Source organism: Hydra viridissima, unplaced genomic scaffold (assembly GCF_058129835.1).
Source record: "Hydra viridissima isolate aposymbiotic clone 2 unplaced genomic scaffold, HvirCarnegie_v1 scaffold_7, whole genome shotgun sequence".
Lineage (NCBI taxonomy): Eukaryota > Metazoa > Cnidaria > Hydrozoa > Anthoathecata > Hydridae > Hydra > Hydra viridissima.
In genome coordinates this window covers 355353-380995 of record NW_028324306.1, presented here as the reverse complement: position 1 = coordinate 380995, position 25643 = coordinate 355353, and the positions used below count along the sequence as shown (strand labels likewise).

The 25643-nt window shown below is 29.3% G+C and overlaps 2 pseudogenes; both read left to right on the top strand.

Moving 5' to 3' along the window:
* Nucleotides 1-6593: 6593 nt before the first annotated feature.
* Nucleotides 6594-8260, top strand: LOC145202569 (uncharacterized; annotated as a pseudogene).
* Nucleotides 8261-20391: 12131 nt separating this feature from the next.
* Nucleotides 20392-24577, top strand: LOC145193957 (uncharacterized; annotated as a pseudogene).
* Nucleotides 24578-25643: the final 1066 nt, after the last annotated feature.

The following is a 25643-nucleotide window of genomic DNA, read 5'->3' as shown; positions in this document are numbered from 1 at the left end:
TTAAAAAATCATGATTTTTGGGTGAAAAAAGCCTATTTTTACAGTGCTTGTGTAGTCACAGTTTGAAAGATACAGGCTAATCTAATGTTGAACCATGTACTATTAACCCTCATTAGTTAGAAAAAAATTGGGAGCAGTTTGAATAAAACCGTTACTTAGGTTTGAAGTGAGTTCAAAGATACGCAGTTGACGCAATTCACCCATTTTTATGCGGTTTGACGCGGTTGACAAAACCAAACAAAATACTGATCTAATCATTATCAAATGGGTCTAAATCGATTTCTGAATCCTTTTCACACCTAATTAGACCAACGAAAATCCAAAATCTGTTATAATATGTTAAAGTTATAAATCATTTTGCTTTCTTGCATTGTCTCAAAAATGTCTGAAACGTTTTAAAAGCAAAAGAATAATTTTATTTTATACCGCTTAACTGAAGGATTACCAAAAGTGCTTCAAAGTAGTGATAGAACACTATTATTGGAACTTTCAAAAACTTTATCTTTTTTATGTGAAAGAAAACTTTATAATTCTTTAAGTGATAGGACACTTTTATAAACTTCTGTATATTATAGTTGTTATTTGACTCCAGTGCAGAGAGTAAACTTAATTGAACAGAATGGCTAAAACCAGAAAAAAGAAAGAAATATTTCTTCTTAAGAGTATAAGTGACAAGTTGAATGACAATCAACTCCCTTCTAACAAAGACATTTTGGAGCATTATTATTTTTTAAAGTTTGAAAATCCTAAGATCAAAGATAACACCCTTCTCTACTGTGGATTCTCTCATGATTTCAAGCTCATTTGTGAGGAAAATTGTCAGTGTTTGGTTAAAAAGGTCACTGCTATTTATGAAAAAGCTGGAATTCCAACATCCAGAGTGGACAAAGTACAGAAGAAAATGAGTGAATTGCTAGCCAAGCACAAAAAATTGATTTCTCTTCAAAAAAGGCAAAACACTAAAGAAGTAGAAAAAAGAATAATTTTCAAAGACAATATTTTGCCTGTTCTTATTGATGTTATGACCAGTGATGTGATACAAATATTAGAGAAAGATAAGAAAAGATCTCAGGTAGACAAGGCAGAAGATATCATTTTCATAAATGATCAAAGAAGTTGCAGAAAAATGTACATTGGGAAAAAAGATAAAAGGTACATTTATTCTGCTCAAAGATCTCAACAGGCAAGAGTAAGAATGTCTGAAGCAGATCATGACCAGAGTTATCAGTCTGAGCTGCAGGTTTCATCTTCAAGTGAAACAGAATTATCTTCAGAGGAAACAGACACCTCTAATTCTATAGACTTGAGTAAAGATGAGATATATCCACAACCATCTACATCTGCTGGCATAGTAGGAGATACTGCCCTTATTTCGAAGGTTAAACATGTAAGCATCAGAGCTCAATCCGATATTTTAAAGCAGGTGGCTAATACAAGTGGACATTCCAGTAAAGGTATGTCAAAATCCAATTTACACAGAATTGGCAGAAAGGTCATACAGGAAACAGCGGAGGAAGCAAGGGAAGCTTTAAGAGCAAAAGCTGGATCAAATATGATTCTTCATTATGATGGAAAGCTAGTCAAAGAGTATACTGATGGAAAGAAACTCAAAAGAGAACGCTTAGCACTGAGTGTAACTTGTGATGGAGAACATTTTTTGCTTGGAGTACCTCCTGTCACTGATTCTACTGGAGCTTGTCATACTGAGAAGATTATTGAGATTTTAGAAGAAAACTCACTCAAAGAAGACATTAAAGGTCTAGTATTTGACACCACTGCGTCAAATACAGGCAAAGAAAAAGGAGTAAATTCCAGGTTAAACATCTATCTTGGAAGACCTGTTATGCATCTTGCTTGCAGACATCATATCTATGAGTGTCATATTAAGAAGGTTGCAAAGCTCTTCAGGACAACCTCAGGTCCAGATAATCAACTCTTCAAGAAACTGTTGGATGAGTTTTCTCTTATTCAGATTGATCAAAATAAATTTTGCAAATTCAAATATGGAATAAATCAACAACTTGACAATGCTGCTAGAGTATCCCTAGTAATCATCACAAAGTTATTGGATGAAGACAAAATACCCAGAGGTGATTATTGGGAGCTAGCAGAAATTGTTCAATTCTATTTATCCCCAGAGATTGATCAACTGAGAGTTCGACAACCTGGAGCAATTCATCATGCAAGGTTTATGGCACAGGCTATATATTACATGAAGCTGCAAATTCTGAGCCAAATGACAGATATTGTTTCCACAGCTTCTACAAAAAGAGAAGTTGAAGCCATCTCTGAGTTTGTAGCATTGTATTATGCAAAGTGGTTCTTAACCTCGTCTCAGACTGTAATTTCTCCAAGACATGACATAGAAGCAATCTGGGAGATGAAGTCATACATGCAGAGCAGACCTAATGTTGCAGCCATATGTCTCGATAGCATTGCAAACCATACATGGTATCTTCATCCAACTTTAATCCCATTTAGTTTACTGGATCCTGGAGTGTCAGTTGAGGAAAAGACTGAAATTGCTGAAAGAATCCTGATGATAAATGATTCAAAGAAAAATGTTCCTCTGTCATTTATGTATAAGAAGGTTAATGTATCAGGTTTCATTGACAGAGAAGGAGAGAGGCCCAGGTTGTCTGAGTTTGTTGATTCAGAATCCATTTTGATATTTAACATCTTAAAAATGGATAACCAGCAGCTTGAATGGATGAAGATTCCACCTAGTATGTGGAACAGATTGTCTGGCTACACAAAGTTCAAGGAATTTATCTCCAGCATTCCTGTAACTAATGATGCTGCAGAAAGGAATGTTAAGCTTATACAGGACTTTGTTGATGGAAGCCATAATGAAGAGCTGAGGCAAGATCTTCTCCTAGCAGTGGACCAGAAAAGAAAGGCTGGAAGACCCCAAGGGAGTGGTGGAAAGAAAAGAAAATGTTAATATGTTGTAGAATTAGTGGTTAAAATGTCTAGTATAGTATATAAACAAAATTAAACATATAAGTAGTACTTTTTAACCGATTTTGGATTTTCGTTGGTCTAATTAGGTGTGAAAAGGGTTCAGAAATCGATTTAGACCCATTTGATAATGATTAGATCAGTATTTTGTTTGGTTTTGTCAACCGCGTCAAACCGCATAAAAATGGGTGAATTGCGTCAACTGCGTATCTTTGAACTCACTTCAAACCTAAGTAACGGTTTTATTCAAACTGCTCCCAATTTTTTTCTAACTAATGAGGGTTAATAGTACATGGTTCAACATAAGATTAGCCTGTATCTTTCAAACTGTGACTACACAAGCACTGTAACAATAGGCTTTTTTCACCCAAAAATCATGATTTTTTAAACTTAAGGTGGCTTGTGTAGTCACAAAAATAAAGTTAGAGCTCTAAAACTTTACAGACCTCATTTTCTCACACATACGCAGCAGAAAAATGCTAGGAGCAGTCAAAATAAAATGTGACCCTAAAACGGGACACCCTAATATATATATATATATATATATATATATATATATATATATATATATATATATATATATATATATATATATATATATATATATAGCTATTTCAAGTTGTATTATTTTCAAATACAATATCTCTTGTTCGTATAAGAGTGCTCAATATTTTGTATAAATAGAGCAATATATATATATATATACATAAAACGAAGAAACAACAACTATATATGGTACTTAAAGTTTCATGCCTAGCGGCAATCATCAGCCATGAAATACAAATCAAAAATCTATAAAAACCGTTACAAATTGCAAAAATTACTGTATCGTGTGCTCTGACGTCATATTCGGAAAAAGAGGAGGAAAAGAAAGAAAGAAAGAAAGGAATAAAGAAGTAAAGAAATGAAAGAAAGCAATAGAGAAATAAAGAAAAGAAAAGAAAGAAAAGAAAAGAAAAGAAAGGAAAAAAAAGAAAAGAAAAGAAAAGAAAATGAAAGAAAGAAAAGAAAGAAAAGAAAGAAAAGAACGAAAAGAAAGAAAGAAAAGAAAGGAAAGAAAGAAAGAAAGAAAGAAAGAAAAGAAAATAAAGAAATAATATAGGCCTAGTGACCAGTATCAAATTTCGAAAGAAGAAATTTATTTCTATGCCTGCATTTTGAAACCAATTCGTTCTTCTTATTCAATAAGGTACCTTCATTAAACATAATAATTGTGTAAAATGTGCATCACTACATTCTCTGCAAGACACTTAACGGATGTCTCCTGAAAAAATAACGGAAAGATATAGCAAATGATATAGAGAACTTTTTGTGGATTTCATTCGTTAAAAAAAATGTCGAAGCAGAAGTTACCTTCGTCGCTGCGACTATTTCATCCCTTGACGGCTTTTCATTAAAGATGTCTCGATCGCTGCAAAAATTTTAGAATTTATCAAGAAAGAAAAACTTTTTCCAAACAAATCCACCGTTAAGTGGCATAAAATAATTTTACTTTTTTACTTTTTGCGCTCTAATTCGCGGAGATTAAAAACTTTATGATTTTATATTTATTAAAAACATTATGATATATATATTCATTAAAAGCAAATTAGATAGGTTTTAATGTATTTCTGGTTTTATATTCAGCTTAACTAAATAAATAGTCAAGTTAGCCATAAACCTATTTTTATTTTATACCTTGCCTTTTTCAATTTCTCGGGTCAGTTTTGCATAAATTACATTACAAATTTTTTTTTGCTGCATACTAGTAAGTGAAAAGTGAGTTTTATAATTGACCAAGACTGTGTTTATCGAATTTATCGAATTCCATAAACTGTATTTATCAAAAACTTTTGCAATTTCAACAACAATGGTTTAGCCTTGCTGTTTTTTAAACCAAATCGGTCAAACTTCACTTCAGTTTTATCGTTCCAAAACCACGACTTGATAGTCACTTTCCTCAATGTGCTTGCCATCAAAATGTAAGGACCAGTGTTCCATGAGTAACTTCACAATCATTTTAACCTTAATTTAATTGTAGTACATGAGAAGTACATGATTATTATGTTTAATGAAGGTACCTTATTGAATAAGAAGAACGAATTGGTTTCAAAATGCAGGCATAGAAATAAATTTCTTCTTTCGAAATTTGATACTGGTGACTAGGCCTATATTATTTCTTTATTTTCTTTTCTTTCTTTCTTTCTTTCTTTCTTTCTTTCTTTCTTTCCTTTCTTTTCTTTCTTTCTTTTCGTTCTTTTCTTTCTTTTCTTTCTTTCTTTCTTTCCTTTTCTTTTCTTTTCTTTTCTTTTTTTTCCTTTCTTTTCTTTTCTTTTCTTTCTTTTCTTTTCTTTATTTCTCTATTGCTTTCTTTCATTTCTTTACTTCTTTATTCCTTTCTTTCTTTCTTTCTTTCTTTTCCTCCTCTTTTTCCTAATATGACGTCAGAGCACACGATACAGTAATTTTTGCAATTTGTAACGGTTTTTATAGATTTTTGATTTGTATTTCATGGCTGATGATTGCCGCTAGGCATGAAACTTTAAGTACCATACATAGTTGTTGTTTCTTCGTTTTATATATATATATATATATATATATATATATATATATATATATATATATATATATATATATATATATATATATATATATATATATATATATATATATATATATATATATATATGTATATATATATATATATATATATAGGGGAGAGTTGCCGAAATTGGAACAGCTCCTTAATTGGAACACTTAGCTTTATTTAGAAACTGAAACTTATTCTACTTTCATGAATATTTTTTCTTGTAAAGAAAATAATTTTCTTTATTTTTTGAAACTTCTAGTATTTAAACTTAAAAACTGCACGTATGTGAATAAAATTACTTTTTTTAAAAGAAAAAAATTTTTGCGATATAATTTTATCGTTACATTTAAACGATTACAGAAGCTTAACGATATTGAGTTTGATGATAATTTTTTTAAAATTTTAAATTTTAAGGGTTTCAAGTCTATGTGATATTAAGAGCTTATATCGTAAGTTGTTACTTGTATGTAAATATTTTGCTACAACACCTTGGTCCTATGTTGCCCAGAATGGAACTTGTTGGAAGTTGCCGTAATTGAAACGATGTCATCTCATAACACGCTACTTGACGTCCGAATTATCAGAAAATTTCATTATTTCGTCTGTATAATATTTTTTAAAGCGAATTTCTTTTATAGACATAGTATTATTGTTAGACATTTGTTGCTTTTTTGGAATTGGTATTTAGTCTTGCTTTAAAGTATGAAATGATTTTTCTTTTATCTTTTAGTAAAAAATAAAATATAAAAGTTTTACAAAAGTTATACATTTCTATTTAACGGATAAACTTGTAAGACAACATAAAGTATATACCCAGCATAAGTTTTTTACTGTATATAGAAGTTAATATATAAAGTTGCAAACTTTATATAGTTTATATAGATTTTGATTTATATAGTTAATGATTAACTAAACAAAAATGATGAAAAATAATGATTATATAATGAGTATATAATTAACTTAATCATATATGAATAACAATTAAATATATGAAAAAATAAGCCTGTAATAAGATTATAAAACTCTCCTTATGTATCTTCTTAGTAATTTGCTTTTATTTTAGATGCAAACACCACAAAAATATGGAAAATGGAAAGTAGAAATCTTGAAAAAGGCTGTTGAAGCAATAAAACAAGGAGAAATCAGCTTAAATGAAGCCGCTTATGAATTTTGTATTCCAAATGCAACTTTGTCAAGGCATATAAATGAAAAAAACAAAGTTGCTGTTGCAAATTTGAAATTTCATGGTCGACTTACCACCTTACCTAATGAAATTGAAACAGAACTAGCTGATCAATGTTTATTATTAGAATCGATATACTTTGGATTAAGGATTGATGATCTTCGTCGTCTAGCATTTGATATTGCGGAAGCTAACAACATCACACATAATTTTAACAAACAAACACGAATGGCAGGAAAAAAGTGGTATTATGCATTTATGCAAAGGCACCCACAACTGTCGCTTCGTGGGCCTGAATCAACATCAATTGCACGTGCACAAGGTTTTAATAAAGAGCGAGTGCAATCTTTCTTTAATTTACTTTCAAAGTTATACATGGAAGAAAAGTTAACTCCAGACAGACTTTATAATATGGATGAAACTAGTTTATCAACAGTACAAGATGGTCAGATAAAAATTATTAGTGCAAGGGGCAAAAAACGAGTTGGAATTATGACTAGTAGTGAACGAGGAAATTTAGTAACAGCTGTAGTTTGTGTATCTGCAGCAGGATTTTATGTTCCACCAACGTTAATATATAAACGCAAAAGAATGAAGCCAGAAATAACAAATGGTGCACCTCCAGGAACTGTATTTAGTACTCAAGAGAAAGGATGGATGTCAAATGAAGGTTTTTTAGATTGGCTCAATCTTTTCATCAAAGTTGTTAAACCTTCAAAACAATCAAAAGTTTTGTTGATACTTGATGGTCATGTAACACATTCAAAAAATTTGGCAGCGATATATCTAGCACGAAATGCTGGAGTGCGTATGGTATCACTACCTCCCCATACTACACACAGACTGCAACCATTAGATGTTGCGTTCTTTGGACCACTTGGTACATACTATGATGAAGCTATGCGAAAATGGATGCGGTCACATATATCACAACCAGTAACAACTTGGCAAGTTGCAGAATTATTTGGTGACGCATATAGTCAGGCAGCATCATTGAGAATTGCTATGAAAGGATTTCAGGCTAGTAGGTTGTGGCCTTTGGATATAAATGTATTCACTGATTCTGATTTTACAGCCTCTTCATTTACTGATGTTGGTTCTTCAAACAATCTTCAGTCATCTGAAAGTATAGATGGGATGACAAAACTATCTACAGATAAATCAAGTGAAAAAAAATTAAAATGTCATGTTTCAGTTTCAACTTTGCCTCTTTTGCCAGTGGTTTCACTTGAAGTAAAAAACAAAAAAAGAAGATCACGAACAACTCAGGCGGCTGATCTTACAAGCTCCCCATATAGACGTGCTCTAAAAATTACACCAAGAAATCAAAAGCACACACTAAATCTAATAGCTTCCAAACAAATTAAAAAATCTACAAAAAAAAAGCTCACACTAAATCCAATAACTGCCAAACTATTGCAAAAACCACAGGAAAGCAAAATAGCACTTGACTCAATCACCATGGACCAAATGAAATTGAGCACATCAAATAAAATCACCATCGCCACCACAGCACACCACATATCACCACTACCATCCCAAGTGCAGAAGCTGCAAGAAAAAAAGACTTATGAATTGCGAAAAAAGGATTAAATATTTGTTGTAATTTTTATTTGTTATTATATCTTTTAAATATCTTTTATTAAAAAGCTAATCAATTAATTTTTCCTTTGAACCATAAGTTTTATAGCTGTAATTTATTCAAATATTAGAACTGTTCTAATTAAAGAATATATGTGTTCCATTCAAGAAGACCAGTTGCCTTTATTGGAACAAAATGGTGCCTTGAAAAATCAAAGTTTATATCCAATAAGGGTGCGATCAATAGAGTCGAATCATTGATAAAAGCATAGTAGGGTTGTAGATCTATATTATTTAATTCATAAATGTTTTCATAGTTAAGCCATCTTTGGTTAATAAATATTTTTTCCTAAAGTGTTCCAATTAAGGCAACTCTCCCCTATATATATATATATATATATATATATATATATATATATATATATATATATATATATATATATATATATATATATATATATATATATATATATATATATATATATATATATATATATATATATATATATATATATATACATACATACATTACTAAATGTACATTAGGTGGCTTTTTCATGCGTAAAATATATACATTAGGGAGACACTTTCGTTAAGGCGAAAATTTCGTGTCGCCTTAACGTTTTTTTATCAGTTTGAGCATAAAGAAGTGTGTAACAAAAGTTTGTTTAAAAATTTGTTTAACATAAGTTCTTTAAGTTTCAGCAGCCTAAATATGCATTTGGAACCATTATCAGTGTATTCTAAGTCATTATTTAATCATTAATTGTTTTAGCCTGTATATCTCGATATGTTGAATACGGTACATTAGGGCGACGCGTGCCTTATTGGTTTAAACTGGCATGAATCATTTGTATATCTGCATTATATTTCTTAATACAAACGTATGAGTTACTTACTTAATTTTAGCCCACTAATAACATCAACATAACGTGTTGTTGTCTCAAAATTGAATTTCAGTTGAATTTAGGATCAATCCGTCGCCGTAATGCATTTTTCACTAACAGTATTTCCTAAAACTCCAGACAAAAAAACATTTTTTAAAAGAATTTTGATGGAACCTTTTTTTTAATTGTCTAATCAATGCTTTTTATGAATAAAAAAGTTATATTTAATAGAGTTTTTTCCACCATTTGGCTTTTTGTTCTCATTTCCATATATAATTGTTAGATTTTTCATTATCACACGTTGTCGCCTTAATGTAATAGGATAAAGTCGCTTTAATGTATTGCGTTGTAGCTTCTACTCTAAATTTCTATTGGCTGCACACTTTTTAATGTGAAAATATCAAAAAAGATGGTGTCGAATCAGCATTCGGTGTGCCAATGGTTTTTATGTTTATATTGATAGATAATGCAATAAATGGGTTTTAAAGTATTATTTTTTCTTTTCTGATACATAAATTTTAGTATATAATCAGGGTTAAGGTGTAACGTTAGGGTTAGGGTTAGGGTTACATTTACTTCGTTACAGTACTTCGTTACTTTTTGAAGTACTTTTACAGGTAACGAGTTGCATTTATATCGTAGTACTTTTAATTTTATTTTCGTTACTTCTATGATTTACTTTATTACTTTGTAACGAATTACTTTCAGTATTTAAAAAAAGGTACTTTTTGGTTCGAATGAAGTATAATACAGATAATAATATTGTCACGCCAAATGTCAACAAACCGTATTTCGATTTTGGAAAACTCTAGAATATTTTACAGCCGGTACCGGTTTCATTTTCTTGATATTATTAGGGAATTGATATTATTAAGAAACTGAAACCGGTACCGGGCGTAAAATGTTCTAAAGTTTTCCATAATCAAAATTACGGTTTGTTGACATATGTCGTGATTATAATGGCAGCCTCCAGTAGTACTATTGAAGATGATAAATCTAAATCTCCTTGGGCACACTAAAAATCCGATGTTTAAATGTGTAAACGTTGCTGACAAAATTTGTAAATTTGTTTGCTTGATGTGTGCACCACAGCCCAAACAGGTTTCAGCATATACTAACTCTCCATCTAATTTCTGGAAACATGTAAAGGTATGTATTTAATGATTTTTTGTATTTAATGAATTTAGTGGATTTTTTGTAGTTGTAGTTAATCATTTAATGGTTATTAAATCATACTAATAGTGGAATGAATTCTCTATAGAATATATAAAATTTTTTAGATAAAAAGTCTTTAATGTTTACCTATTTGAATTATTTTTTTTTTAATAGTATAATTTTTTGGAGAGAATGTTTTTTTTACTTTGCTTTTTGTAACGTTGTTATGTTGTGCTAAATTTGTTTGTTCTACAAAGTAAGTTTCAAAAACCTTTCTTTTTTTTCAACACACTGCTATAAGTTTTTTTTAAATATATTTATATTCTTGAATTTAGTTATAATATTTTTCTGTAATTTTTATGTAGTTTGTTGTGTAAAACGATTAATTAATTAAAAAGTTCAATGAATTTTATTATTTACAAAATAAGTTGTTGGTTTAAGTTCTTTATTGCAAGTTTTGATCAGTTTTATTTTTATTACAACTTTTATTTTGTACAGTAGTTGTATAATTGCTTCAACTGTTTAAAAATAAACTGAAGTTTTATTTTAAAAACCAGAGATGATGTTGGTTGCTAATGTGAGCTTACTTTGTTGGTTGTTAAAATATAGAGATGTTGTTATGTTTTTTATCTTGCCTTTGAACACATGTGTGTTAAATATAATTTTTTAGATTAACTTTTTGTCTGTTATTGCTGTTGTTGTTATATATTTTTTATCTTGCTGGGATACAGCAACCTTCAAAAACATGGCAAGTTATTATTTAGTTTTTGGGCTTTTATTGTTTGGCACAATCTTCTCTGTGTTTTTTTTTCACTTTTTATGTTTTTTAAGTCATATATTTCATGCTTATTTTTGTTATTTAAAAAATTTATTTATTTTTAGTAATATAGCATCGATAAAGTTATAATTTGATTTTATTTAGAGAATTCATTCCACTAATATAAAGGAGCATGACAAACTGATTGCATACAGAAAGCAAAAGATTGAAGATCAGGGCATTCAACCTCAACAAGTTAAGTTTCAGCAAACAGTCAACTTTGTGAGAAACTCTAAAGTTGCATCTCAGGAGACTTTAGATAAATCTGTCGTTGATTATATAATAACTGACCTGCAGCCATTTAGCACGACTGAGAATATTGATTTCAGAAAATTGATAACTACTCTGGCACCAAACCGAACACTTATCTTTCGAAAATCTGTCATGATACAAGTTTGTGAACGTTACCAAGTCATGCGTCAAAAAGTAACTAGCCTGTTACAGAAACAGCGTTTTGTAACTACAACTACAATGATGTTGCAACTACAACTGACTGTTGGTCAGCTCATCATTGGTCATACATTGGTATCACAGTACACTGGATTGAAGAGTCAACTTTAAAGAGAGGATCAGCAGTATTGGCACGTCGACGCTTGAAAGAATGTCATACCTATAACGTATTAGCAGCTGTCCTAGAACAAATCCACTCAGAATTTGACATTCAAGGATAAAACCACAAAAACTACAACTGATAATGGTTCAAACTTTTGTAAAGCATTTAACCTGTATTCACAAGAGTTAGTTAGTAGCCCTCATGCCGCACATGCTTCAGAAGAACCAAAAATGTAGATGAAGAGCAAGAAATTGAGTTTGTGTGCGTTGATGACATTCTTACTAAATCTAATTCAACATCTGATCTTGAATATCATCTGCCCTCTCATCAGCAATGTGCATGCCACTCTTTGAATTTAATAGTTACTTATGATGTTGCAACTGCTAACTATGATGCAGCCTTCAAAAAGATTAGTCAATCGATGTTTGCCAAATGTAAGGCGTTACGGAACAAGCAGTCTCGAAGTAATAAATTTGCAGAAGTTATTAATGAATCATTTGGACTACAGTTTGTTGCACCTAATCAGACAAGATAGAATTCAATGTACATGTCTATGGAACGCATGAACAGGCTGATAACTGAAAAAGGAATTGATGCGATGAACGGCGTTTGTGAGAAACTTGATTTGCCACAGTTTCGACAAGCTGAAGTAGCGTTTATTGCAGAGTATGTCTCTGTTATGAAGCCTCTTGCTCAAGCTTTAGATATCTTGCAGTGTGAAACAAAGGTCTACATGGCATACCTGCTGCCAACTATAATGACTTTGAAAGAAAAAATGAAGTTCCTTCTTTGCAGCAGCTCAATCCAGTGTTGCAAGCTAATGGTGGAAAAAATTGATGCTGCCATAGATAGCAGATACAGTCAGTATATTATGAATGCTGAGTTAATAGCAGCAGCAATTGTCCATCCAAAATTTAAGACAGTTTGGATCAAAGACAGTGAACAAATAAAAATTGGTCTGGAATTCTTAGAGAACAAGATTCGACTGTAGCAACACTGACTAAAAGTAGTGACATTGCTAGTGCAAATTCAGCAGATGAAGCAGCCTTGCCTGAAATTGAAGACGATATATTTCAATTTAGATCATCTTATGACACTAGTACTGCTACAAATAATATTGTTTCAACATACATTAGTAGCACCAGTTCATCACTCGATGATCTTCATGGCTCTCCACTGTTGAAAAAAGTCTTTCTTGAACTAAACACTGCTTTGCCAGCAAGTGCAGCCTGTGAACGTTTATTTAGTGTAGCAGGACAAGTGTTCATGCCAAACCGCACTAAAATAACAGATGAACATTTTGAAAAGCAACTGCTATTGCGCGTCAATGGAGAGTTGTGGTAGACCTGCCAATCTATTGGAATAAACCTAATAATGTTGATTAATATATTGGTTTTATTCCAAAAAAAAAAAGATTTATAGATAAACTTATTTTTTGTTTGTTAGTGTTTGATGAGTTTATTTTTGCAGACTTTTTAATTTTACTTCGTTTCTTTTACAGTCAGTACTTTTACTTTTTAATCAAGTATTTTTAAAAGGTAACGACCCCAACCAAGTATATAATATATGTACACAAAAATGTAGATTAATGCAACAAAATATATCACATTTTCTGCTATCTGAAAATATGTTTCCACGGTGTGTCAGAATATAGCTGCTTACTACATAACATATATTTTTATTGAACTCATACTAAAGTTGCTAAAATTATGCTTTATAATATATCTAAATTATAAACATTTCGAAATGCTTACAAGTTGAAAAATATACTGTTTTTATTTGTTTTATGCTCCATTCACCTATACATTAAAGGTAGCTATATCCAAAATAAGAAATTGTTAAGTTTTGTTATATAGCTTTTGCTATATAGCTTTATACTTACTTATACACGTAAATACAGGCAAAACTATTGCTTATAAAAAATTTATAAAGTAGCAAAATATTTAGTTTAGTTTAGGGAGCTAAATTTAGTAAATCAAGCTATGATTAGATAAACATTAAATAGAGCTTACAGTTAGCAAAAACATTAACTATTTCTGTTATAAGAGTAAAAGCATACTCACATTTGTCTTCAAGTAAGTATAATAGGAGCCTAAGATTTTGTTTGTGTGTGTGTGTGTGTGTGTGTGTGTGTGTGTGTGTGTGTGTGTGTGTGTGTGTGTGTGTGTGTGTGTGTGTGTGTGTGTGTGTGTGTGTGTAATATAATATATAAAAGCCCTTCTCACTTAATCTTACAATAATTTCATATAAGAATTTCAAAGAAATAGAATGTGTTTTTTGATTTACAAGATTTTTATGTAATTACTAAGAAGGCCTGGATTTCCAAAGAAACCCATTATCCAATAACACAATGAAAGAGTCACTTAAAAAGTGCTTTATAAATACTCAATATTAGTATGTTATGGAACATTGCCAGCCTTAAGGAAAAAAAGGCACTTTGCTTTTGTATAATTAAACTAATTTGAAACACCCTTATGTAAAAGTAACAAAAAGTTTGTTAATTAATGTGTGCATCAAGTTTCATATATGAATATATTATCAGCAATAATGCAATACAATTCCTTCTTAAATAAAATGATTTTTTTTTGTTATTATGTTTCCCTTTTTTATTGTAAAGTTTCCCTTTTTTTTCAACTAATTCTATGAAATAGAGGTAACATAGAAAGTATAATGAAATAGAAACAGGAATATTTTGTATCATCAGCAAAACTATGTTTTTTACATTCATACATTCATAAAGTGAATTTAGGAAATTTATTCTTCTAATACATTTTTAGCCAATAATATATGGTTCTGTTGTGACAAATAATATATTTCAAATGTTTTTCTTGTTTAGGTTTAACCTACTTTTTCTGTATCTAACTGTTTGAAAAGGCTACAGTATCACTTGTAAAAGTTGAAAAGAGAATTTTAAACGAATTAATGCTTACATCTTAATAATTCTTTTACTTTGCAAAATAGTATTTTGAATCTGGTTTTTAGAATTTTTTTCTTGTAAAGGTTTATGCTAAAGTATTCACAGTATGACATTTAGAATTGCAATGAGTAACAAATACATTCTTAGCTACACTTTTTGAATTTGAAGTTTTGAATTCAAGCTTATTTACCTAGATTTCTGATAAAATACTGACTTTTCTATTTTACTTAATAAGAAATGAAGATTGTTGCTAATCCCGTTAGCTCCCATAGATTAGATTGCGGTTTTTTGAGTTATTTTTTCATTTTGGAAATCTTTTTTGACTGATGGATTTTGTAACCCATTTTGATGCATATTCTTTTAAACTGATCTATATTTGCTGGAGAGCTAAAATATTATGTTCAACATGGAGATTTATACATCATTAAATAAAAAAAATGAAGTTTCCTTTATTTTAATAGCTTTCATATTGATTAGCAGACAGTTCAGTAGTTTTTTATAAGAATGATGAAATTTAAAAATTATATTGGTAGATGGCTACCTAGTTTTGCTAGATTGCTCGCATTTAGTTTGGTAATAAAAGTAAAAACCGCTAAAGTAAGTTATTCATTACTTGAAGACCTCGATGGACAAATTGTCACACTTAGCATTTTGTGAGAAACTTAAACTTTAAAACGCTTGTTTCTTAAATGAAAAAAGTGGCCGCAAAAACCATTCAGAAAGATTAAGTGTTTTTTAACCAAGTTTTAATGAAACTGAATTTTAAGTAAAAGAGAACTGTTTTAAAATTACTTATATTAAAAGAATATCTTTTATTCCTTTTTTCTTATTTTAATTGGACTTTTAGCATTATATCATTAGTTATAAAAGAAATTTCATTAGTTATAAAAGGCATGCTATTTTTAAAAACTAGAAACAAAAGTTTCGCTTTTTTTTTACAAAAGTCATTTTTTAAATAAATCGAATTCTCTGAAATTAATTAGAACTGGTGCGTTTTCTTAAGTTTTAAAACTAAAAAGTTTTTCATGTTACAAATTTGTATTTATCCATGTAACGTGTTAATTTTTCTAAATTATTTAAACGGATCAAAGGAAAAGTAAGTTTAATGAAATATCAGTTCTGCGCAACCCCTTGGTTTGAAAGACAAGGTTAGAGTAATTTCAGGGTCTTAGGAAGGTCATCCAGTCCGTAGATAGGTGAAAAATTGGGTACTTAAGTGAATTTTAATTATTAAACGAACAAAACTCAACTTTTTTTTTTTTTGTTAAGTACGGTCGATTTTCTAATCAGAGCCATACGTAGATATGACACTTTACATACTCTAGCTATCATTGCTTTTTAAACTAACAACTGAGATAAATAAACCATTTCAAAGTATTAATGAACTACTAATTTGACAAAATGACAAATTATCAATTTTAAGGAAAAAATCTAAAAATGGTTCATCGGCAGGCAGATATCTGTCAAAGGAAATAATATTTTTTTATCGTCTAAGATCTCATTTCAAGACTACAGAATAATAAAAAAAAATGAAACTATGTTCAATACTCTTTGGTTCCTAATAGAAGGGGGGGGGGGTTGGAATAAGCGGGAGGGGGGTGGGATTGGAAAATTTCGAGTTTTTTTAAATACTGAAAGCAATAACTCAGTAATGTTTTTGTTAATTATTAACATATATACAGCATTGGCCAAATACCACTCATTTTTTAGTTGGTTTCTTAAATTAAAATTAAGAAGATTCTAATTGACATATTAAATTTTTTTTTTTGATATCTTGTTAATAAAAACATACGGATTAAAGTGGTATATTTTTAAAAATCTAATTCTAATTAAATAGCGTTTAACTTATTAAAAAACTGATGAGTACTTATAAATCTTTTTAAAATAAATCGGACAAAATTTAACAACCACTTTCAAATATTTAATTTGCACTTATTAAAAATATTAATCCATTATTTTTTTTTAACTGTCTTAATTGCTTATTACGTTGGCTATAAAATAAAATGTCGAAACCTGAGTTTCGATATCAAATAAACATTTACTTTTATAAAATATTGCAAAAATGCGTGCAAAGATCGAAGAAAAAGACAGATACGCGGCTCTTGTATTAAAAGAAGAAGGATATAGCATCAGACAAATAGCAGAAAAACTCGGAAGGTCTTACTCTTGCAGTATTAACATAATTCAACGATACAAAGAGACCCGGTCAATGAAATGAACGTTGAGGTAGACAACAGAAAAGGTCGCCTAATGTTGCGTAGGCTTCCAAGCGAACGGTTCTATGAATAATGCATTTTGAAACGAACAAAACAAGGCAGTGGTTCAATAGGCATTTGGGCCCGTATGAGTGCCTGTGGAGTTGGCGTTTTTCATTTATTCGATGGTAGAATCAACAAAGAAAGGTGCATAAAAATTTTGGAAAAATCGCTTATTCCTAGAATTGATTTATGGCAATTGCAAGATGGATTTATTTTCCACCAAGATAATGCGTCGTGTCATAAAGCGCATGTTGTAAGCGATTGGTTCAATTCTAATAAAATTCAAGTGCTTCCACGGCCTGCCAACAGTCTAGCCTTGAATCCAATAGAGAATTTATGGTCGTGGCTTGATCACAAGCTTGGTAAAAAACAACTTTACAATTTGGAAGATTTGAAATCTTCTATCTCTCATCATTTGAAAAATGTGCCTGATGAAGTAATCAAAACTTTAATGAATTCAATGCCAGAACGAGTACAAGAGTGCTTGAAAACAAATAGAGGAACAACACTAAAATATTTTTTTATTGCTTTTTGAAATATTTTTAAAACTGGTCTTAAAATTTTGTCCAATTTTTTTTCCCATTTAGACTTTTTACAAGTCAGTTTTTTAATTTTTTAAAATTATTTTGTAAAAAAATTATAAATTCTTTTATAATAAATATAAAATACAATAAAAATTCTTTCTAAAAATGTTTTTCTTTTTTTGATACCTTTTTCCAAAATAAAATTATACTAAGATTAAAAAAAAATTTTGAAAAAAAAAAAGAGTGCTCTTTAATTTTTGGCCACCGCTGTATTGGTGTCTGAAAACAAATAAATATAATAAAAAAGTACTAAAGTCCAAAGAAGAAATATCAACAGAAGTCAAAATTTATTTTTCAATTTTTTGTTTGATATTATTAAGTCATATTAATAAATAAATTGTATTGAATAAGAATATTGCTTATACACAGCACTCAGCTGAATCTAATCCAAATGGGTTTGAAGAATGTTCAGTACATGTGACGTAACCTGATTTACTTCCAACATTCGAGCTTATGAACCAATTGAGGAGCCCATCTGCAAAACGCGCTAAGTCAGAAAAAAAAAAAAAAAGAGTTAATTACATTTCTACATTTTAGATACTGAAATCTATAATCTGTTAAAGTATTAGCTCTAATAAAAGACTCTAGGTCCTAAAAATATTTACGGAAAATATCACAACATTTTCAAAACAAGTCAAACAGGGTTACAGCTGCAAAACGTTCTAAGTCCGCAGCTAATCAAATGGCGTTATGATTTTTAGCAACCAATAAAAGGAGCGTTTATATTAAAATTAGCGCACTTTTTGTAAGCGACCGTCTTACTAAGGGTAACGCAAGGAAAAGAAAACAAGTTGAAAGGTAAGTAGTGTATTTTTATATTATGAATGTTAAAAGTTTTATACAAACAGAATCATACAAATTTATCATATATATAGAAGATAAATTTGTATGATTCGGTTTATATATATATATATATATATATATATATATATATACCCAGCAAACATGCTTTCAGCGGACCGTGATGCGTAAAGCCGCCGCCGGTATGCCGCTGCTGGCCCACTGTGATGCCTAATGCGGAATGCCGCTGCTGGCTAACCGATGATGGACCGCTTCTCGATTTTGTGTTGGCTTACCGACGTTGGCTGAAAAACGGCAAAACGCTTCGTTGTGGATACGTTTTTAAATCGGCATGCCAGCTTCGGTAAACACATGGCGATACATTATAGTTTTGCCAACACAAATCCAGAGTTGGCTTTCGGATAGCGGTAAGCTGTCGTTGTAACACCAAAAGCAGGCATTTCAATTGAAATGCCTGCTTTTGATGAGACTTAGATTGATCGATGTTTATATTGTGACTGTTTTATAAAAAATTCACTGATTATAACTTATTAGTGTTTAAATATATGCTTAAAATTGTTATTGCATTTATTTTTAACAATAGTTTATTTAATATTTATATCTCTGATAAAGTTATATGCTAAGTAAAACAGTAAGTATTAAATAAATAAGATATAAAAAAATCAAATTAGTTTTTAGTCTTAAAATATAAATTATATATATAAATTTATATTGATTCAATATCTATACTTTATATTATAAAATATAGCTATAATTATTGCTTATAAATATTAAAAGTTATATGATTTTAACATTCTTATAATCTTATAGCTATACTTATAGCTATACTTTATAATATTAAATTTAGATATTGATATAAACTATAGATATAGATTCAATATATATTTATAAGATTCAAAATTAAAAAGACTAATTTATATATATATATATATATATATATATATATATATATATATATATATATATATATATATATATATACATATATATATATATATATATATATATATATATATATATATATATATATATATACATATATATATACATATATATATATATATATATATATATATATATATATATATATATATATATATATATATATATATATATATATATATATATATATATATATTGTCAGTCATAAAAATTTCGTACACCTTATAATTTAGAGAAAACACTTAACAAAAACTATTTTAAATGGAAAAAAATAATTTATATCAAAAAAATTATTTAGTAAAAATAACTAAATAAAAATATTTATATGTAAAACTGAAAAAGTTTAATTTTTGAATTTATAATATGTCACAAAAGTTTTCCTACACTAAACAAAACTTGTAAAAAAACAAGAATATGAAAAATTAAAAAATCTTTAGTATTTTGTTGAGCATCCATTGGCATTTACACAAGCTTTAAATATTCTGTTCATTGATAACACTAATTTTTTGGTATAAGAAGATGGAATTTTTATTCCATTCTTCTAGTAAGATATTTTTTAGCATTTTAACATTTGTTATTCTATGTTTCCTGACTTGTCTGTCTAAATAATCCCACACATTCTCTAATTGGTTAAAGTCTGGTGATTGGGTTAAGAATCCAGTTGTTTTAGAACATTGTAGAGCAACCATGATTTTACAACATAAGCAGTGTGTTTTGTATCTAGAATCCTGTTGAAATATCCAATTATTTCCTAGCTTTAATTTAGCAGCATCTAATTTCAAATTATTTTTTATAATGTCCAAATATACCCAGTGATTTATATTATATGTATTTTTTAACATATACCAGCTTTAGTAAATAAAACAATTTACATAAATTTATATAAGTTTCAATAATGAGCTTTTGGACAAAACGACGAAAGATATTAGCTGATGTTGAGTATTGCTTAAAAGATCTTACCAATAAATCAAGCAATGTTTCACATTCACCAGAAGAAGTACCATTATCGTATTTAAAGAGTATATCAGATCGAAAATTTTCAACTGAGAGTGCTATTCCCTCAGGTGCTTATAATATTGATTGTGAAGTGAACTCTGACAGTAATCTAACAATTTCTGATTCTGAATGTTACCCATTAGAGTCATCAAGCTCTGAAATGAGTGATGATGATAACGATGGAGAACTAAAAAATCAATTGATGCAGTGGGCAGTTAAGTTTGCTATAACCGATGCAGCATTAGCATTTTTGTTAAAAATTTTGGGTAAATTGTTTCCTGAATTGCCAACATTGATGGCTTACCATTGTTTAAAAGCAGCAATGGACAATTTTGGCCAATATTAGGTTTAATTGAAAATGTGGAAAACAATATTCAACACAATAAAACCCCATTTATAATTGGCCTTTTTTATGGTAGGTCTAAACCAAAAGACCCTAATGAATTTCTAAAAATGTTCGTTGATGAAAGTATTGCTCTATTTGATTCTGGTATTAGTATTAATGGTAAAGTATATAAGTTTGCCATATCAGCTTTTGTTTGTGATACACCAGCTAGATCATTTATAAAAGGAAATAAAGGACATGGAGCCTATTATGGCTGCGATAAATGCTGTCAAAAGGGTGTATATGCTGGAAGAGTAACTTTTCCAGATCTTCAAGCTAAACTTAGGACGGATTGTTCATTTTCAAATATGACAGAAAGAGAACATCATGTCAAAGAATCTTAGGACGGATTGTTCATTTTCAAATATGACACAAAGAGAACATCATGTCAAAGAATCTGTCCTCGTTCATCTTGGTGTTGGTATGATAACCCAGTTTCCTAGTGATTATATGCACCTTGTATGCTTAGGAGTTGTTCGAAAGTTAATGTTTCTTTGGTTCAAAGGTCCATTACATGTTAGAATTGGTCCCAGAGATGTGAAAAAACTTTCGGATAAATTAATTGGTGCAACCATGTTTGTTCCTAAAGAGTTTGGACGTAAGCCAAGATCTGTTACTGAATTTGAAAGGTATAAGGCAACAGAGTTTCGGCAGTTTCTTTTATATACTGGTGTCATTTATTTGTCTGAAGTACTCCCAGAAGCTTTGTATAAAAATTTTCTTTTATTATCTGTTGCCATGAGGATTTTGTTGTGTCCACAGCTTGCTGCAATTTATGCAGAATCAGCTCACACTTTGTTCACTCTTTTTATTCAGCATGCCTCTGCTTTATTTGGTCAGGAAGTGGTCACTTATAACATTCATGGACTTTCACATTTATGTTCAGATGTAAAAAAATACGGAGCATTAGACAATATATCTTGTTTTCCTTTCGAAAATTATCTTTCTCAAGTTAAAAAATTGGTGCACAAACCAAACTTTCCTTTACAACAAGTAGCGCATAGATTGTCAGAAAGAGCGTCATTGCAATTGAAAGAAACATTTGTTAAGTACCCTTTATTGAAGCAGGAGCATACTATCAAACTACCAATAGGTCTGCCTGATATTTCTTCACAATATAAGCAACTATTTTTATCAAGTTGTTGTGTAACAACCTCAGTAGGTGATAACTGTATTGGTTTAAAAAGTGGTGAAATAGTGATTGTACAAAACATTGTAAAGACAAAAAAAGTACCTTTTGATATATTTATAGTATTCAACATTTTTAAAAAGAAATCAAAGTTATTTGTTTATCCGTGGGATTCTACATTGATTGGTATTTATTCTGTCGACGAATTGTCAGAAAATTTACAATTTTGTTGTATTGATGATATCAAAAAAAAATATGTTCTTTTGCCACACAAAAAATCATTTGTAGCACTTCCACTTTTACACACCTAGACTTATACTCTGAATGTTTTTGTTAATCTATCTTAGTACTGGAGTGATGGTGATTTAAATATTTTTCATCATTGGTAACTTTGTTGCTGTTTACTTCGAACAAAAGTTTTAATTATACTTTTTATATTTAATGAATGAATTTTCTTTATTTTTAGATCTTTTTTGTTTTCGGAATACAATAACGTGTGTGTGTGTGTGTGTGTGTGTGTGTGTGTGTGTGTGTGTGTGTGTGTGTGTGTGTGTGTGTGTGTGTGTGTGTGTGTGTGTGTGTGTATATATATATATATATATAAATCTAAGTAATATTTTAATTTTGTTGTTAAAAGATTAGCTTTTAAGTTGATTTAAAATTCCCTTTTGTCACAAAAATCTTCAACAATGTTAAACCGAAACTACAAACTAAGCTAATTAAAATTTTTTAGGAATTAAAGCTTTAACATGAATAACAAAACGTTTGCTGTAGTTTCTTTCATTAACGAACAAGGTTCGTTGTTTGTGGTCCCATCTACTTGGCTAATTGATGAGAGTTCTTGTCGATGGCCACCATTTATTAGTGATAAAATGGTTGTTAAAGCTGTTACAAGTCTTGAAAAAGCATGTGATACTTGGGCAATACATGACATTCGTGTTCTATACTCTACAGGTTTACACTTTTACTTTTTTATTATAAAGTAATAAATAACACCATCTCTTTATGATTAACCTATTGCTAAATTAACTAAGAGTATAGTTTAGTGAAAATTTCACCATTATATAATCAAGGTTTTATTGAAAAACATATTTTACTAATCTATTTTAAATAGTTAAGTTTAACCTACTTTTTGTCTCTAGACACTTATGAAAAAGCCTGTTTAAAGCTAAAGATTGCCGAAGACACATCAGATTTACAAACAGAGTCTGAACAACAGCCTGCACGCTTGAGAACAAAGAGGTTTGTGTTAAAGGCAGAAATTGTCTTTATAAAAGTAAGATAAAAATATAAATAATAACCAAAGAAAAGTTTTTTTTATTCATTTGTTAACATTAAAAATGCAATAGATAGCATTATTTATTATATATTTTCAGAAAAACAATTGACTACAATATTGACACCCCTCAGATTATGAGTGACAATGATATAGAGTTTAATGTCCCAAAAATCATTAAGAAATCACATTTTCCAAAGAAAGATTTACAAAGTGCACCATTTGTACCTCCGTTAATGTATGATTGTTTACATTATATGAATAAAACAATTTTAAATAATCCAATACATAATATATAAAATTTGTATACAACAAAAAATTAATAAAAAGTTTTATTATTGCTTTTATATAATAAGATAATGTGATCAAAGTAACATTTTTTAAATTTTGGTAAAAACATCAAAAATTTTTAGGCTTCAACAATCAATGTCCTCGATGTCTGAAGATGTGTTTGAAGTTAGTTTTAATAAAACCACATCAAATGAGTAATCAATACATTTTTACTTTCAATAAAAAAATTAGGAAATACTTTTAAAAAGCAATCAATGAAGTAATATATACAATTTTTTATTTAACATATCATCTTACACAGGACTCAGTGTTTGCTTTCTCAGGATGTTTCTGAAAAGCTGGTTACTTTACTTATGGAGATAAAAAGTGAAATCAAAGATTTAAAGCGCCAAACTGAGTTCAACACAAAAATGTTGCAGCAAATGTTAGAGTGCAAGGGAGAAAATGATATTTTAGAGAAATACAGCTTTCCCATTGACAATTTAGAAGAATTGTGTGAAATTGAAAAACTCCTTGCAGCTGACAAGGCAGTGTTTAACAAACTTGTAAGCATTTATATACAATACAATTTTCAATTATAAATGTTATAGAATATTTTATGCCCTTAATTTGAAATCAATTTTTTTATAAATTTATTTAGAAATATTTTTCAGTATATATATTACTGATGCTTTTTCTATGTTTTTTGTAGGTAATAGCTGTGGCAAGTAAAGGAGGCCAGACATTAAAGGAGGCTGTGCGGAGAATGTCTTTTACGTTATTCACTAATAACCTCTGCTGTAAAATTAACTGGACTGGTATTACCAGAAATGACAATGAAAGTATCTTTGTAAAACAAAGTCTAAAAGACTTACAATGTCGACATGTGCTTGAAAGTAATTTAATTATTTGCTAATAAATAATTAATAAATAAATAAAATTTGTTAATAAAAAAAACTAAAATATTGCTGAAATTACATTGAAAAATATAAATATTTTTTCCTGCTGGAAAGTTAAATAAAAGTCTTAAATTGATTCTTAGAAGCTGCAAAAAGAAATCCTGCTACAACTTCAGCAACTGAATCAGATTTTCAACATGAGGTTGTCCGTTTTTTGCGTGGTGCATCTGACCGCAATGGTGGACGAAAAGTTCGACAAGACCAAAAAAACAAACAGGCCAAGAAAAAACTGATGCCTACATCTAGTTTTCCAATGCCATTAAATAAAGAGGCATTTTTTAGTTCAGAAGATGAATAACATTTTTAAATAAAATAAACATCTTTATTTACAAATTTGTTATCTTTATTTACAAATTTTTTATCTTTATTTTACAATATTTAATACATTTCTAAATATTTTTTTTTTTAAACTCACTGGAGTAAAGTATTTGTGCAATAAATATTCCATGTTTTTCATATTCATTCCCTTTTACTGTAACCTCTTGTATATGAGATTGTTAATGAGAATTTAAATTGATCGTGGTATTATCATTTTAATGTTATTTGTTTCAATGTTGTTTTTGAAAGAAATCCAAAATAAAAGTTCAGGAGGTCTGTCTACTGTTTGAATAATTATATACTTATTTACTAAACCATTTTATTTCAATCAATTATTTGGCTGTCTTTATATTTTTCCAAGGTATTTTCATAGTATATTATATCGTGCTATGTTTTTGTATGGTGAAAACTATGTTCAATTTGCAAACTATATTTTAGTTCATCAAATTATATTTTTATTGATGTGTTCTGTCTCTTATTCTGTCTTTTTCAGATCTGCACTTGTGTCTTAGGCCTATGGTTTGCAAAAGGTTCACCATTGACCTTAAGTTGCTGTGGGTTTCACAGTTTGATTTCCAACCTGGCATATAAGTATATCATTTTTAAATACTATTTTATTTGTTAACTTAAAATTAAAGTTAAAGATAATTTTTTTAATGAAAATACAATTTTTTTTTATTGTTCATTAGCCCCTCAAGCATATTGATAGGAATCGGTATACCAGGTAGAGTATTTAAGATAACTGTATACGAAGTTTTATTTTTAAAAAAAGGCACGCAATATGACTTTATTTTTAAATAGTTTTTTTTTAAGATGTTTCCTTAGTTAAGGTAATGTAGCAGTTTAATTAAGCAATGTTTTTGTTGTTTTTATGTTTTAAATTATGCTTAAATAACAAAATTAAATTTATATTTATTCAATGTAGATAAACTTAGTATCTGAAGTTATTTGTCAATAACTGATGATCAGACTATTTTAAACAAAAACGTTTTTAAGGGCTGAGAAGGTAAGTTTATTATCTTAGTTGTAATAGCTCTAAACTTAACTATTTCAATATTTTCATTATATATCATTGTTTGCTTTTAGGTAAAAGTTAAAAGTC